Here is a 13,758-nt window from a genome sequence, read left to right as displayed (position 1 = left end):
CACTAGTGAGACCTAGCACAGGACAGGGATGGTGGTACAAGGCGAGTGTCCAGACATGAGTGGGGTAGGCAGAGTGCACACAGCCTGGAAAACTAAGTGGCCAAGAGAATCCAACATCAGTTCTTAGCCATAATGCATGGGTAGGTTCAAATTGGTCCACCAGAGAAAGTTTATAACACCATTCCCTGCCCAACCCTCAATCTGGGAATACTAAACAGGTTTGTTTTTTAACATAAAGCTGCATTACACAAATTCTTGAAATGTCTGACATGGTAATAGGGTGTATTTTAGTTGATTATTGATTCACTCCACATTTTTTTCATTTTATTAAATACTTACCAGGCTCCTACTATAGGTAGAGGTGCAGTTCAAAGAATCTGGGATTCTGACAGGAATGACAATAAAACTCTTTCTAATGGAGTTTATATTCTAGTGAGGAGTATAAGCAAGATCATTTTAAAGTCAATATCTATATATGTATATACAGGTCATGAGTGTGTGTGTGTGATGTAAAGTGTACTAGATGATGCAAGTGTTAAAAAAACACTTTGATAAGATGATAGGGAATGTGGGTAGGGGGTGTTGGAAGGGAGTGAGAAAGGGTGCAGGAAGTGGTAATATTTTCAAAGGGTGCTCCGGAAAAGCTTCCTAAGAAGGTGTTATTTGCATAAAGAACTGAAGAAAATGAAGGAGCCAGTCTTGCAGATTCCCCCCCACCATCTTAGCCCTCTGCCACTCTTGAACCCTTGGCATTCAATGAATGGCATTATTATCCAACCTAGTTTGATAAATCATAAAAAAAGTGATCCTTGAGTCATCTCTCGTCCTGATCCACTAGCCCCATTCAAACCATCTCTATATTCACTGGATTGATATTCTCAATGGATCCCTCAGATCTTAACTCTTCTATCCATTTCCATTATCCCCTGCAGTCTTGGCTATCATCATATCTTATGGCCTACCTGTTTTCATCTGTAGTCACTCGTGGCCTCTCATATCTCTTCTCCACACATTAGGGATGTCTCTGTTCTATATTTTCAAACACATGTTTCATTATTTCACTTCACTTAAAAATTATAGTGGCTTTCAATTGTTCTGAACATAAGGATAAAAATTCCTAACTTGGCCCATAAGACTTATAGTTTTCACTTTCCAGCAACAGGTTTATGCCTGTTGTCCCAGTGTAATTCTTTTTAGCACCCCATTTCATTCTCAAAAGAATCTAGATTTGGACAATAAATTACCTGATCAGTTTTCTCCTGATCAAGTTTAGATTCTTAACTGGTGAGCACCAAAATTATTCTCAACTTCTTCTTTTTTTTTTTGAGTCTCACTCTGTCGCCCAGGCTGGAGTGCAGTGGCCGGATCTCACCTCACTCTAAGCTCCGCCTCCCGGGTTTACGCCATTCTCCTGTCTCAGCCTCCCGAGTAACTGGGACTACAGGTGCACGCCACCTTTTTTTTTGTGTGTGTATTTTTTAGTAGAGACGGGGTTTCACCATGTTAGCCAGGATGGTCTCGATCTCCTGACCTCGTGATCCACCCGTCTCGGCCTCCCAAAGTGCTGGGATTACAGGCTTGAGTCAACTTCTTAAAGAAATATTTTCTGAACAAACAGAAATTTGTTTTCTGAACAAACAGTATTTTGATTGAGACAAAATACAGGTACTAGCAGCACAGGAGCCATGTTTCAAAAAAAGTATTTTTCAATGTTCCCCTGAGAGGAAAGGAGAGGCCATGGGGCCCTTGACCCAATGAATAGGGAAGAAGAGGTTGGTGACAGAGAGATGTTAATTCATGCATCGTGAGTTTGAATGATGTGTTTCCTTTACACCTTCGAGTTAAGATCAACTGGATGACTAAACCACAGTTCAACTTCCCTTTCACTGTTATAAACTGTGGAAGTTAGTCTAAGCTTCTGAATTTCTTTCAATAATTCAACATTTCACCTTATGTGACATCAAAATTTATAGTCATCTCATGAAAAATTTTGAAAGATGGCATGAGCTTCTGTTTTCAGATGAGAAAATAAGATTTTTAAATTTTTTTTAAATAAATAAACTTTGTAGTATTGTTGAATATTATTGGAATGTTAGCCTTTCGTTAAATTTAAATTATTTATTCATCATTTGTGTTTGAAGCCTGCTAACATTTCAGAAGATCACTGAAAGAGTCTAGGCAGATGCTGCTCTACATAGAATCCTGTTCCACACTCTGGAACTGGACTTGGTTTGAATTCCAGCCCGACCCTTAATGATCCATGTGACCTTGGGCAAGTCTCTGTGTGTTAGTTTCTTCATCTGTGACAGGGGTTAATATAGCTTTTATTGCCCAGCATAATTGTGAAGGCTAACAGAGATAACTTGTGACAATGTGTAAATGTTCTCTGGCAGATGGTAGGCCCTCTATATTCCAAGGCTGTAGGTTCTCTTTATTACTAGTTATTGAGCCCCTAATATGTAACAAACTATATGTACCCTTACTCTGTTCTTCATAACCAAGTATATATTTCATATTTCCATGGAAAAGCTACCCATATAATTTTTTTTTTTTTTGAGATGGAGTTTCGCTCTTGTTTCCCAGGCCGAAGTGCAGTGGCACGATCTTTTCTCACTGCAACCTCTGCCTCCCGGGTTCAAGAGATTCTCCTGCCTCAGCCTCCCAAGTAGCTGGGATTACAGGTGCCCGCTGCCAAGCTCAGCTAATTTTTGTATTTTTGGTAGAGACGGGGTTTCACCACGTTGACCAGGCTGGTCTTGAACTCCTGACCTCAGATGATCTGCCCGCCTTGACCTCTCAAAGTGCTGGGATTATAGGCATGAGCCACTGCACCTGGTTGCTACCCATATCATGATTAAACACCTCCATTGGCAAGTATTTAAGGAACAGTGGACACAAACAACAATGCATTCAGTATTCTGACATGCCAAACCTTCTATTCTCAAACTACAAACTGAGAAAATTATACAAAAAAGATGCTTTGAGTCTCTCATAATTGACCACCATCCCTCACCCTTCAGCCTTACTTCACTCTCCTGTGTAACTCATATACACATTTATGCCCCACACGTTCCTCTAGGTGTCCATCTCACTTCTGAGATGCTGCTTCACTTACTAGTGGCCATGAACTGTGAAAGACGTGTAAGTCATGTCTCTGTCTCCAAAGAGCTTACAAGATACTTACATAAAGATAACATACGCATAAAACCACAAGTAAAGGAACACAAATGGGCGTAACATTGTTTTCCATACTTTAAAAATAACTATTGTATGTGTGTTCCTCACTCAATTTGCCTTTTGAAGGAACGTTGTGACTAGCTGTTCCTATCTCTCCAAATTCCTTAGACTTCGTGATTTTTATTTGCTTCACACTCAGATTTGGTTAATAGCGTTGCATATTCTGAGACATTTTTCCCAATTTTTTGTCCACCAATTTGAATTATTTCTTTGGTAAACAGCCAGCTCTTGATGTTCCACATATGCTAGGTTGGAAACACAAACATCAGAATATTTGTATCAACTTGAAATCCCTAAACATTGACTTGGACCGTCGTGTAATTCTGAAATACACTTTGAGACTAAAGTATGTCTGTCTAGTTAGTTATTCTCTGAAAAAGATCCCCAGAGGAGCTTGACCTGACCCCAGAGTGTTTTTCTTCATTGCTGGAGGGGGACAGTCTTGAGCCTGCCCCCACTGCAAACTATATAATTGTTTATTATGATTCCCAGGCAGACCTCTATGATAAATAAAGAAGACTCGCTTTGCATGTAGATATTTATATTTTAGAAATGTGGTCCAGGTTTCTCAGCTCATACTATTCTGCATGAAATATAATCAAATGGGTGAGGATAACAATAAAAATGTCAATGAAAGACTCTCAAAAGCAACCGGTATGGGCTTCTCACCCCTAATTCAAGCACTTCCCTGATTCAGGCAGAGGCCTAGCCAGGTTCAGAATCCTTAACCATAATGATTGGAATCGTTCGTCTATTACAGGTTAGTTCTGTTCATCCCTCTTTCATTTCCAGGGGCCACATTTGTTCTCTATATTATCTACTTTGCTCCTCCACTTTCTATTTGCTCCTGGTCTCTGCTGAGGACATGGTTGAATCTAAGGCTAGTCATGGTCTCATGAGATCATTTCTTTCATTACTGTCATCTTCATGCACTTGGTCACCCATATGACCATCACCATTTTGGCAGAGAAAAATACCAAGCAAAATACAACCTTTACTATTAGGTAGAACAATCAGGGACCTTGTCTCTTTGTTACTTTAAAACAGATTTATTTTACAATTTTTTTTTTCAGTGAATGCTGCCACCTCTCCCTGGGAGTTGGCAGAATCTATCAGAAAATCCAGACACAAGACAAAATGAACATCATTGCAGAATTGACAGTCAAATTCACCCATTCTCACCAATGTTTAGACAGCCCAATGCTAGAGGGGATGCCTCAACTCTCTCTTTGCTCAACTGTGTTGCTTTCTCATCCAACTACCTTGGAGGGTTGGGAGTAGCTGTGGGCATGTCCCTTGAGGGTTACAGTTCCAAGGGATAGCTGATAAGATCAACATATTCTACGATATTAGGTAATGCAAAGTACTGGCTCTAGACCCCTAGGCCATGACATACAGCACACTGATACACTGTAAACTCTCAGGAAGTTCCATCAGGCTTTTTAGATTTGTAAAGTTTCTCTTCTTTATAACCGCATATACATATCTGCATTTGTTGGTGTTTGGTCTAAGCTTTACTAATAAAAAGAAAACAAAAACACAATGACGAGATACAAGTTACTATCAGCCACAGAATAGTCCAAAGTATGTGGGAGGCCTGGGGCAGTAGTCGACTCTGCTACAAGTGGCTGTAGAACCCTAGCTGCTTCTGCAGTGAACTCTTGCAACTCAGCAATTCCCTAAAGTTGAACTTTGTTGGATACATGGCCAAACTTGACCCACAAGATTCATGCCTGTGTTACACATTTTCCACAGGAAGGAGGAAATCAAAGTCGTGGAGAGCAAGGAAGTAAAGAGGGAATTACACACATCACATTATTTTGCTTCCATTGCATTGACAAGAAGGTGCACATGAGCAAAACAAGATGCAAGCAAGTCTGAGAAATGCAGCTTTCAGTTGGATGGCTACTTCCTAGCTAAAGCTCAGGGTCTAGGGGGCAGGGTTCTATTATTAAAAAGAAAAATGGAAGCCTAGTGACTGGATGGCAATTAGCAGCCTTAATCACGATACTGTTACGGTGATGCCTACAGGGTGTAGTACTGAGCTGAATGGCTGATGTGGTGCAAGGTGTGCTGGGCACAATTGCTCCACCTTTGGACTAATGTGTCAGGCTGATGGTGGAACTTCGCCTCGTGAATCCGTAAGTGGAGCAATGGGAACTTCCTGGAGCAGCTAAGTACACAGACGGAAGGTTACGCAAGCAACTACAGGGATGATGCTGAATGCTTTATGGATGTGATCAGACATTCTCACGAGTCTTTGAATCTTTTGTTTTCCTTTTTAAGTTCTGTGAAAAGTTCTAAAATTCTAAACAGTACCAAGGGCACAAAAACATTGTGAACGACTTGTTTTATAAGCTAAGCAGAGGGCCAAACCCCGCGGCTACAGTGACGAGCAGGATAGACATGGACACTCCTCCCAAGAAACATAAGCAGGGGGAAAAGAAGGTAATAACTACAGGCAATTAAATGATTGCAAATGTGTGAAAAACTGTGAGGAAGATGTACACGATGCTAACAGCATGTTTATCTCCAATAATCTAATCTAGCCTGGGGTCATGAAAGGCTTTTCCAAGAAAGTGAGGTTTCAGTTCAGACCTGCAGGATGGGAAAGGATTCGTGAGGCTGACATGAAGAAGGTTAGAGGGTGAAATGGTATATTTGAATTTAGTAGGATAAGTTGGACAGCTTTGATTTTTTAAAGCTCAGGGTTTTCATCTGTAAAATGGAGATAAAAATGTCTACCTCTGAGGACTAATTTGAGGGTGAAGTGAAATAATGCATATAATGTTTAATAACAAGTATGGCAAGACAGAAAGTGCAATAACTGGTAACTTTCATTTTTATTGTTATTAACATTATTCCTACTCACCCAGGAAGCTGAAGGAATATTTATGTAAATGTAATCTCTCACCCGACCCTGGAAACATCCTCCTATATCTTAATTCCTCTTATTTCCTTTTGCTGGTTGTGTAGAATCCCTGTGCAAATATATACACAGCAGATATGTATACCTATATCCATATTTGTATCCATATCCGTATCTATGTCTATATCTATGTTTGTGGCATCATTTAGCCAGCAGGAATAAGAAGTGAGAGAGCTAGATTAAGCAAACAGGAGTCGGTTAACAGTGGCTTGAACAATAAAAATGCTTAATAATCTTTCCATCCAGAAAGTCTAGAGAAATGATTCTATTGTTAGTGCAGTGGCTCTGTGATGTTATTAAGGACTTTCCAGTACTTTGTTCCACCTTTCTCAGTATTGCCTCTTGCTTGCAATGTCGCTGCCGCAGATCCAGGCAGCTCAACCTTTTCCAAGTGTATTCAAGGCAGAATGTGAGGGCCACATATAAAGAGTTTCTTTTTCTTTTATCAGTTGGCAAAATCTTTCCCATGAGTACTGTAACAGAGTTTCCCTTGTGTATTAATACTTGCCCACCTCTAGTTGCAGTGACATTAAAGAAATTAACAAGATTGTTGTGATACAGTCAGGTTAACTTGTCAATGGCCTACGTACCATGGCCATAATACTGGAAAAGGTGATCAGGAGAGGAAGTGAATGTTGGATGTTGCTTGTGTAATTAGCAATGTGTATAACAATGGCTTAGAGATAATTTGAGGACACAATGTTTGGTTGATTTTCTAGGTTAACAAAAAATAAACCTGAAAAAACTGTGCATGTAAATAGCGAGTACAGCATTTAGCTTTACATACAGACAAACATGAAGCAGATTTCAATTCAAATCAACATTTGTTAATTACCAGGAGCTTTTCTTATATCATCTCATTTAATTCTCAAAATCCTGGATAGGGAGGCATTAGGCTTTGCTACACATCAGAAAACTTAGCTCCAAGAAAACTTAGCTCAAGTAATCCTCCTGCATCAGTCTTCCAAGTAACTAGGACCATATGTGTGTGCCACCCTGCCCAGCTAATTTTTGTTATTTTTTGTAGAGATGGGGTGTCACTATGATGACCATGCTAGTCTCCAACTCCTAGTCTCAAAGAGCTAAGTTCCTGGGTTCAAGGTCACATCATATTCAGTCAAGGGCATAATTGGAATTCCAATTTATGTAGTTCTGACAATAATTCCAGGGTTTTGTTTGTTTGAGATGGAGTTTTGCTCTTGTCCAGGCTGGAGTGCAGTGGCATGATCTCAGCTCACTGCAATCTCTGCCTCCCAGGTACAAGCCATTCTCCTGCTTCAGCTTCCCGAGTAGCTGGAACTACAGGAGTGCACCACTATGCCTGGTTAACTTTTTTGTATTTTTAGTAGAGACGAGGTTTCACCAATTTGGCCAGGCTAGTCTCCAACTCCTGACCTCAGGTGAGCCACCTGCCTCAGCCTCCCAAAGTGCTGGGATTACAGGCATGAGCCACTGCCCCTGGCCTTTTTCCTTTTTCCTTTTTTTTTTTTTTTTTCTGAAAAGAGTCACTTTTTCCCAATGATAGAAAAACCTGTGTAAAGAAATGTGTGAACATGACTTAAAAAGAATTACTAATATGTACTAGCATTTGTTGAGCACCAAACTACAGGTGCAATCTGAAGTTCCTTAAATACAGGTAGACATCTTAATAATAGATGCTACTATACATCGTCCCTATTTTATGGGTTAAGGCACCATTAAACCATGTGCCCAAGCTCACATAGCTGGTGCACTCCACTCAGTGGTTACCATCTGACTCTAGGGCTCAGCCCATTAACCAGCATGCAATGTTGCCTCTGAAGAGTCATCACTGTGAGCTCTGGGCTGTTCTCTTCAACTACCTGTTCTGGGAGCCCATTTAGAATATACCCCCAGCATGTGTACAGTGACTCCATAGCACCTGCATGTGGGCAGGACGGCCTCTCTCCTTTGGCAAATAACCCATATTAGGAAATGAGAACCCATATCAGTAAAAGCTGAGAAAGACAAAAGTTAGTGAGGGGGAAAAATACTACATAAAACCCCAACAATTTAATAGTTCATTAGAACAAACAAATAAGCAAACACAGAATTCTTTCAATTAAATTATCTCATCTAGTAGGAAACATAATCACTTATACATTTTCAAAATTCATTGCCAACAGCCAGAACTGTTGGAAGAAGAGAATGACACTTTTTTTTTTTTTTTTAGTTTTGATGTATTAAGGGTTCTCACTGAAGTTCAGTTCCAAGAGCTTTTAACTAGAACTGTCTCCTCACAATTACTCTTTGGGATTCTGTGTGAAGCTGGTATATTTCTTTTCTTTCCTTGTTTTTGGAGACAAGGTCTCACTCTGTCACTCAGGCTAGAATGCAATGGTGTGATCATAGCTCGCTGCAGCCTCGAACCCCTGGATGAGAGCAATCCTCCCAACTCAGCCTCCGAAGTAGCTAGGACCACCAGCCACTGGTGTGCCACTATACCCAGCTAATTTCTTTCATCCTTTTTATTATACTTTAAGTTCTAGGGTACATGTGCACAACATGCAGGTTTGTTACATATGTATACATGTGCTATGTTGGTGTGCTGCACCCATTAACTCGTCATTTGCATTAGGTATATCTCCTAATGCTATCCCTCCCTCCATCCCACAACCCCACAACAGGCCTCGGTGTGTGATGTTCCCCTTCCTGTGTCCAAGTGTTCTCATTGTTCAATTCCCACCTATGAGTGAGAACATGCTGTGTTTGGTTTTCTGTTCTTGCAATAGTTTGCTGAGAATGATGGTTTCCAGCTGCATCCATGTCCCTACAAAGGACATGAACTCATCCTTTTTTATGACTGCATAGTATTCCATGGTGTGTATATGCCACATTTTCTTAATCCAGTCTGTCATTGATGGACATTTGGGTTGCTTCCAAGTCTTTGCTGTTGTGAATAGTGCCACAATAAACATACATGTGCATGTGTCTTTATAGCAGCATGATTTATAACCCTTTGGGTATATACCCAGTAATGGGATGGCTGGGTCAAATGGCATTTCTAGTTCTAGATCCTTGAGGAATCGCCACACTGTCTTCCACAATGGTTGAACTAGTTTACAGTCAGCTAATTTCTTTAATTACTATTTTTTTGTACAGATGGGAATATCACTGTGTTGACCAGTCTGTTCTCCAACTCCTGGCCTCAAGCTATTCTCCTGTCCAGGCTTCCAAAAGTTTCGGGATTATAAGCGTGAGCCACCACGCCTGGCCCTTCCTGTAATTTCTAGCTGTATTTGGGGAGGGGCAAGGAAGCTGTAACAAGGAACTTACAATAATTCATAAACTTAAGAAAGGTTAGCCATGTTTGCAGGAAGAAGAAATAAAATGACTTTTTCCAAGTCACTAGGAAGTGCTAGAAGTTCCTTCAAGTGGAACAACTGCTGACATTACCGGCAGAATGAGCTAATGTGAGGTTTTCTTTCTAGTCCTAAAGTCCTCAAAAAACCAGATCAAGGTTCAGATGATCACAAGAGTGAATATGTCTATTTGTCCAATACGACTTTAAATGCTGATCCAAATTCTATATTTAATTTTCTTAAAGGGCCCATGGAATGGAAATCAACACCATCAGGAGAAATGAAATAGTAAAATAAATTAAGAAATAAATAAACAAAAATATATATGATAAAATAAAACTGCCCTTAAATTTGGGTTTGTGGCTGTATGGGACAGGAAAAGAAAAAGCAAGATGATTTTGAGGGCCTATTGAATTCAATCTGGCAGTCATATAGTCAAGGAGATGAGACAGAGGGAAAACTGTGCTGGGGGTGGAGAGATGAGATTTTGTCCAATCATGAAGGATGGATTCACAAGTTTAAGGGGCAAGGAAACAATAAGGGATAGATAAAAGTTCAAATTAAGAGCCCTTTATCTGACGGTAGTCACATTATGTTTGCGCTGTATGTTCTTTGTGAAGATTTTGCCCTGGATATTTCTTTTGCTAGAACAGCAATTCACAGTTGAACTGTTTGAAATAATCCACATCAAAATAAGGCCCAGGGTGTCACTACCCAGGCCAGAGAGCCAACCCTCAGTGGCACGAGCCAGGGCACCCTGCCTTTACATCATGCTCTGAACTGATTAAACCCATTCAGAGCTGGACCACCTGAACAAAGACAGAAATGTAGCCCCCTGTCTTCTGTCCTGTTTTGTCTTTTTTGATAAAGTAGAAACACTCCTGCTCTTACCATAAGGAAAAGAAATAGGAAGAAGCCAATTTATATGTGTGATCCCTGTAATATGTACCTGTATAGATGTATGTATATTTGCATCAATAAGAGATTAAATGTATTAATTTACTTATTACTAAAGCAAAAAAGAAAGTAGCAGGATAAATATTTTACTGCTTCAAATTAAGAGTTACAGTTTTTTATAAATATAAATAATACTGGCATTTGATTTTTAAAAGGTAGCTTTGTTTTCTTTTTTAAATTGCAATGTGGAAACTATGATAATCCAGTTGAAATAGCCATGCAACAATTATCAAGGTAGAGAAAACATTGGGGAGAATGAAACTGGTCCATGAGTGGCCGTAATTCTTACCTCTACTTGATGTGGTTGTGTTTTTATAGAAATAGCTCATTTTTCCAGTTTAAAATGTGACTAGCATGAATTTCAAGTTAATTTGGAAAAACTATCATTTTAGGAAAGATACAGCAAGACATTAACTGTGGTTACTTCTGGAAATGGAGATTATGTGTGATTTTTGTTTTCTTCCTGATACTTTTACGTATTTTAAAAGTTCTGTGCAATGAATTTGTGTTAAACAACTGATAATTGAGAAAAGTTATTTTAAAATAACAAAATGTACAACATAGTATTTTTTTCATATTGAATAAAAACAGTTATATTCTACCAAATAAAAGGTTAAAGAAAAACCGTTTGTTTTTATTCCATAAACTACCCAAATTCAGAAAACAGACAATGAGATCAGGTGATGTATCATGAATCAGACGGTTTAAATTGTTGTCTTTAAGAATTAATTCTGTAAATGTTTCCTACGTTCAGTCAGCAAATTTACAAACAAGATTTTAAAAAATTTTTGAAAAATAATACTTTTTATTTGTATCGATATGGCAACTTTTAAATTTTTCTGAATTTCATATTTTTTTCACAGAGAAAGCTAGCATTTTCTTGGTTTTTGTTTTATGTACAAGATTTCTGTTTCCATTTGACAGGCATTTAGTACATTTAGATTTGAACATATATTCTCCAGGTTTAGTACTTACAGGGATTTTGGAAGATTCTCACTTACTCACTTTGTATAAATCATAGAAACTACTTGTCTTAGATCTGTGGTTCTCCACCAGCCGTTTGTTTTATTATTTTACCATCATTTAAAATCTCCTTATCGCATAAGCACTTACAGAGACTCTCTCTCTCTTAACTATAACTTCAGGAACAGATTAAGTTTGCTTTTCAAAGCCATTTATCGTCTGAGATATGTTTTTGTTAGTGTTTTCTTTTGTAAATCATTTTATTATCGTAAGGTGCCTCTGGATGCTGGCATGATAATAGGCTATATAAATGATTTTGTCCTATATTTGTGTTGTATATACTTTATTGTAATAGCACTCTCGGGTCAAAAGCAGCCAATATTATTCCGATTAATTCCTGTCTATACACTCATAAATTGTCCCTTAATTTGCAGAGAGAAAACGAAGTCATATGAAGCATAACCTTTCTCTGCAGCAGAAACGGCACCTGGCTTTTCGGGGTGAGAGGAGGCTCGCCTCCCTGCGTCCTTCAAAGCAGCAGGCCTCGCTGCCACAAGGGTGAGCATCTCTTTTTCTGTGCTCGGCCCAGGTAGCCAGCCAAGGCTTGCCAGTTGGCATGCTGCTCCTCAAAAGGAAAACACAAAGCCTAATCCCCCAACACAGTTTCAGACAAACACTCATTTTATTTACTCATATTCATCTCCCCAGAAGAAAAAAAAAAAAGGAGGAGAAAAGAGCTTGCTTAATCCCAATACTAACACAATATTGATTCACATTCATGTTCGGTATTTATTGACGTGCATTGCATACCATGGGGGCTATCACTCAGGCTACTGTGTTCAAGGGAAGGCGCAATCACATTAGAGAAAGAGATGAAGCACACAGTTTATACAGCCCTAATTTTATGTAATGTAAACCTTTCAAACATTGCACATGGGAGGGAAAAGGCATGTCCTAATGAAAAATCAAATGCATACCAAATGGATTTATCTTAAAGCTAATTATGACTGTGGAATATCTGTCCTCAAAAGTTCACCATTATTTCCTAAACTTGTATAATGAAATTAACTTCTTTGGCTTTGCAGCAGCTTTCTGTATATCTCATTAACCAACTGTAAATGCATTTGTGCTTGAGAGCACAGCACAGGGCTTTTGTTTTGTGACATCTAGTGTTCAGTGTTTTGAAATTATGCAGGTGGTGTGTAATGCTCTAGGCTAACTATATACAAAGCTGGAGTATATATTGAATACCAGACAGCATATATGTATTACTAGCATATGGCTTCTGCAAGAAGAAAGCAGATATGAAAAACACTGTACTCTTTTTTTTTTTTTTTTTTTTTTGCCCCTTAGAGATTTTTATTGCCTAGTGGCAGCTGTATTTAATAAAATATTAGTAGCCACTTGAGGTTTAAAGGTGTAGCACAATTCCGTTTCAATATAACCATTCCATAAATTCAAATATGAAACCTTCATGGAAGCATGATATAGCTATAATTAAAGAAAACTTAGTATGTGCTTTTGAAAAACCAAATGGAGGGCACATTGTACCTGCAGTCGATCTATAAAGTGGATTTTGGGTAATCATTCACATGTTTGAAAGTCGGAAGTGATTCTAGAAGCCTCCATAACAGAGACCGATGGTTTAATTTCTGTTTAGTTTTGTTTTCGAAAAATCATACCAACACCACAATGATCCATCCCTGGCTTGGAAATAAGTTTTCTTCCCCTCCTTGTTGCTTTCTTCATGCCTTTTAAAGTTCTTCTTTCCAGACATATCAAAAGTATGAAAGTGCTTAGGAGGCTGCCAAGTTCCATACATATGTTAAACTTCATTGTTATGATTTACAAGTTCATAAAGAAACAAAACACTGCCTTCGCCACCTTGCTTAATCTCTGTCTTGGCATAGTCAGGGCCCCAGAGTGACAGAGGCTTTGGGTAGGAAAGAGTTTGGTTGGCCCCGTGTATTAATGAATTTATCTAAAGGACAGGGTGAGAGAAATAGTCCTGTATAGGAGGGAGATTGTACCTTTATAGACACTCAGCAAAGACTCTAGAGGAAATTGCATGTGAAAAAGCTCAGAGCCTTGAGAGATCTTTGTTCATTCACAGAATATTTGAGTGTGGTCAGAGTACATACAGAGGTTGCCACAGCTTCCCAAAAGCTGCATCCAGCCCAGAGAAGAGTTCTAATTGCCTAGCACAATGTATTTAAAACAATGTTTAGTTGCTTCAGATTGTACATGCTCTCTAGCTTATCACAGTCCCCAGGACTCTCTATCAGCTTAAAACTGCTCAAGTACCCAGGAGACAGTCTAGGTTATGATCCTTGCTATAAGACATGGGGTAAG

General features: G+C 39.0%; 1 long non-coding RNA gene across 1 annotated transcript in view; it reads left to right on the top strand.

Moving 5' to 3' along the window:
- The window catches only part of LOC144329657 (uncharacterized), a 51,151-nt gene extending 39,300 nt beyond the window's left edge, over positions 1–11,851 (top strand). Inside the window, exon 3 of the long non-coding RNA XR_013395267.1 lies at positions 11,841–11,851. This is a non-coding gene — a long non-coding RNA (uncharacterized LOC144329657). The remainder of the gene's footprint in view (positions 1–11,840) is intronic.
- Positions 11,852–13,758: the final 1,907 nt, after the last annotated feature.

The sequence above is a fragment of the Macaca mulatta genome, chromosome 7 (genome assembly GCF_049350105.2).
Source record: "Macaca mulatta isolate MMU2019108-1 chromosome 7, T2T-MMU8v2.0, whole genome shotgun sequence".
NCBI classification, from domain to species: Eukaryota; Metazoa; Chordata; class Mammalia; order Primates; family Cercopithecidae; genus Macaca; species Macaca mulatta.
The sequence above is the reverse complement of the archived record's forward strand: the minus strand, read 5'-3'. Positions and strand labels throughout refer to the sequence as shown.